This window comes from Elaeis guineensis, chromosome 5 (genome assembly GCF_000442705.2).
Source record: "Elaeis guineensis isolate ETL-2024a chromosome 5, EG11, whole genome shotgun sequence".
Classification (NCBI taxonomy): domain Eukaryota; kingdom Viridiplantae; phylum Streptophyta; class Magnoliopsida; order Arecales; family Arecaceae; genus Elaeis; species Elaeis guineensis.
In genome coordinates this window covers 76,453,224-76,457,896 of record NC_025997.2, presented here as the reverse complement: position 1 = coordinate 76,457,896, position 4,673 = coordinate 76,453,224, and positions in this window count along the sequence as shown.

The window sequence follows — 4,673 nt, the reverse complement described above, 5'->3', positions numbered from 1 at the left end:
TTCACGAGAAGAAAGTTCTCATGAATTTTTCCTCACGCAAAGACCTCCTCACACCCTACTTTAATGCACCAAATGAGTGGATAAGGATGATTGGTTGGCCATTCAAATTCAAAACAAAGTTTGAATTTGAATGAGCAACCAATCTTAGTGCCTTGACCTTATCCTCTTTTAGCACCCCATTTATTACACGAGAAAATATTTCTCATGAAATCACTCATGCACAAATTAAGCCACGCCCTCCTCTTCTCATGGCCTTAGTGGATAGGGATAAATTAGTTTCCATTTGAATTCAAAATTTGATTTGAATTCAAATGTGCAATTACTCATCTTTATCCTCTCATGTGGATAAGACCTTAGTTGTTGTTTTAAAAGGAGGAGAAAAGTGGAGCGTGTGCAAGAAAATTTTTGGAAGAAAATCTGGGCATGAGGAATCCTTGTGTGCAAGGTGAAGGTCTATATCCTTCCAAGATAAAAAGAAAGAAAAGAAAGAAAAAGTGTGCGCAGGGTTTCGTGAGTTCTTCAGGGTTTTAGCCTGGAGTTCGGGAAATGAGAAGGTGAGCTACGAGTGTCGTGAGCTCACCAAATTTTAGAAAGATCTTCAACATCCTCTCAAGCACATCTGCATACAATCTAAAGCATCTAAAGAATTGACAGACATCGATCGAAGGAGTTTGATCAGCATCGGCCGTCGAAAGGGCTCTACAACGAGCTAGCACTCGTGAGGAGTCGATCAGATCGGAAGCTTCATGTGGACGATCCGTAGAGACCAGACATACTGTGTGACTATATCACGATGATCAGACTCTCCCGACGGTGATCAGATTGTGGCGATCTACTACTCGCACAAAGGTATTATGTTCTGAACACATTGCAGTAAAGTGTTTACTGTTCAAATTCAAATTTCAAATTTAAATGCATGCATGCTATATATCATATTTAGATCCTAGTGTAGGATAAATTTTTATTAATTAATTAGATTAATTAATAATTTTTACTGTAAAATAGTGATTTTGAAAAGTTTTAAAATTACCATTTTACCCCTACACTAAATTTTCCCCACACTATCAACCTCGACAGATGAGAGGAGTAGTCCTATGATGATCGAAAGATCGATTCCTTAAGCCCATGGCCATGGTAGAGTAAAATAATGGAAAAAATATTTTTCATTGGGGTTTCACATCAGACTCGGATCGATCGATTGATTCATATGACTGATGTTGGATTTGACGAGTTCACCTTAACCCTAATTCAGTCGGAACTCATGATAGAGGAACCCAATCACATAGGTAGCTGCACTGAGAGGTTCATCTTCAGTTTTGATGGATTGCCACCATATACTGTTAGGTGTCACTGGTGGATTTTGGAAGCAATTAGAATGATATTGATGATTGATCATTCTAATTGTCTGAATCAGAAGAGTTCTGGTCCATCGAAAAGAGTTTCGATGATGTCGATGATGAGATCACGACATATCTCATTATCATATGGAATTGAACCTAACTGGGTCACACAAACAAAGGTTAGGATCTGGATGTCATCAATTGGGCTAACCCAATTGATTTGGATTATATCCAATTAGGTTTAAGGAAATCGTGCTAGCACTCGATTGAGCCTAACTTTCTCCTTGTATAATCTTTTCTATCTCGACTATATCAAATGTGATTTGACTCATCCAGAGAATCTTGAGAAGATTTTTCTCGGTCTAAATGAAGCTTGTCCAGCTCAGAAAAGGCTTGTCTTAATTTATGAGATGAATTTAAGACAAGCACCTGCTAATTCCTGTCACCTGCCAATTTCATTTTAGGACATCTGTCAAATGTTGACATATGGGTCTTAAACTGAAGAGAGCTCATTGGAGGATTTTTGTGGAGTGTCCACATGCCAAAAACATATTGAATTGGACACCATAATCAGATTATGGCGTGAGCCCAATTGGATTAAAGTGGGTGCCCCAAATGGATAAGGATGAAGAGTCCTAATTAACATAGACTCTTTGGCGCCAACCCTTGCTTGTGCTTATCCAAAGTTGGTGCCAACATAGAAGAGAAGGTGGGGGTTCTTATCTGATGTAATCAAATGACATCACTCCACCAATCAAATTTTTTTTAAAATTTATTAAAATTTTTTGATTGGTCGAATGATGTGGCACTGCGCAGCATACAGGATCTATAAAATCCCTGTCTGCGCCTAGGGTTTGTAAGTTTCTACTCAATACCTCTTCTCCATATCCTCCCTACTCTCCTTTCTCCCCTCTTCATGTCCAAGGAGTTGGACATCCATCTGGCAAAGGTCCAAGGCATGGTGATGCCTGGAACAGAAAGACTGTAGGACATCTTCGACAGGCTGCTGCTCCAAATTCAGAAGGAGTTCTGAAGCACTTTCAAATCAGATAGAGATCTGATTCTTGGAGCATAGATTTGTGAGGAGAAGATGTTCTAGGTCCTGCCTGAGTGGATATCGGTAGAGGTCATGTGCTTGCGTGGCTACATCAGGGCCTCAGGCTGTGCTGAGATCATCTACAGAGTAATCAGATTGCCCTTGAGGTATGTCTATACTTCTCATACTTTTAGATTTAATTTTAGATTTTAAATATTAGATAATAAAATTAAATCTAACAGATATTAGATCTAAAATAGCATAAGATAAAAATTTTAAATTATTCCATCCTAGATTTGATGAAATCTGAAAGATCCTACAAAGGAAAAAGACGATTTGTGTAGGAAAAAGATGATTTTTCCTTCAACTGGTATCAGAGCCAGATTTTTTAGCTCTATTTCAGATCTAATTTAGATCTAATTTTTTATATTTATTTATCTAATATTTAAAAATTTTTAGATATCACATCAGATGTGATAAGATCTAAAATCAAAATATTTAAAATTAAATCTAAGAAGATCTAACATGCATGAGATGCATGACTAGACTAGGATTAGTTGAATCCATGAACAGTCTTAAGTTTTATATTTTAATAAGATTAAAATATAAATTAAATCTAATTTATTTTTTATTTTTCTGATGTTATAAGTATTATAATCAGATCAAAAAATAAAAAATAAAATTTTAATTTTTTCATAAAATTGATCTGTTGCATGCCTAGACTAGTTGTAGAATTATTCCAGTAACTTATCTAGAATAGATTTAATTTTGAATTATTTAATTTAAATCTTATTTTTTAGATATTATATGTGATGTATTAAATCTGAAAGCATATTAATTAGATCAATTTTTGATACATGAGATGTATGCAAAGCATGTATTAGTTAGATCTTAAATTGTATATGAGATATGTAAATTTAGATCTAACTAGTTTTGTAGTTAAATTTATATTTCTGATTAAGGTGTTCCTCATGGCTGTCCGGTCATAAGAATGAAGTAAGATTTTAAGACCCTCTCTTCCCATTCAATGGGGTGTTCTTATGATGTGTAGGGGTGCTGTACGTTCATCCTTAATCAGAAATCAAAACTTACTTTTCTACAAAATCCTAGATCCTAAAATCCTAGGATTTATTTTATATGCTTTGTTTATGAACCTAAACTTAATTAATGAATTAAGTTTATGAAATCAATTTGGTCTAAAATTGAGAATTTCAGATCTAAGATATTTTCATAAAATTGGGTTCGGGCTTGGGTAGCTCAATTAGGTCTAGCGGTTGATTAAACCAAATTAAGAATTGGTTAGATGGGATCATGAAAGCTAATAATTGATTAGCCTAATAGGATTAAGTCTGGGTCAAGGTCAAATCACATTTAGATGTGACTCGATCAAGTTAAGACCTAATTTGGCTCAGTGGTTAGAGTCTGGATTGTAGGCTAACCCAATTGATTCTGATTCGACAATTTGGTGTCTAAGATAAGTTGGACAGATGCGATCGACTGGTTTTTAATTGGGAGCTACTCGACTCGAATACGTTCTTGTCGAGTTAATGGCATATCCCTTCCACCGGTCTCACTTAAATGGCCATATATGTCGATCCAGTTCTGATTTGAGGTGGCTAACAATTCGAGCTGACCCATGCCACTAGGTTAGTCATAATTGTTATGACTATGTCAAGTCAAGTTTAATGAGACCTAAATCAAATCTCTCTGAGAAAATATTAAGTCTAGGTCTTCCACCATTGTGGATGTGCGGGCCCTTTCTGGGGTTGATTGTTCTCGACTGGTTACAGTGGCTCAGTTGCACCAGAAAGATGCAACCATGTCCATTAGGCATTGGATGCTATGGATTAGAGGAAGGGTTGGACACAATATTTCAGATACAGTGAGGGACCCAATCAGGAATCTAGTTCGTGCAAATGGTGGGTTTGGCTTAACTAAGGATTGAAGCAATATTTCGGATACGGTGAGCTTCATTAATTAGAGATCAAGTTTTGGTGCACCATGATTAGAAAATCATTGGACAAGAGTTGTCCACTCATTGGTTGACCCATCACCAATAACTATTAAGTGAGGTGATGAGCCAGTCGATGAGACCGCACCACCCACTAGAAATCACTGATCACGAAGATTTTCACATCTCTACCAAGGGAGTGTAGGGATCTGAGAAAATAGTGGGAGCCTAATTTGTTTAAAAATGAAATCTCTAAATAAATTGGTTAAGTCTGATTACAAAATCTAACTAGAAATTTTTGACTCTCTACAGGAAATATTGAAAGGAATATGCCCTACAAGCCAAT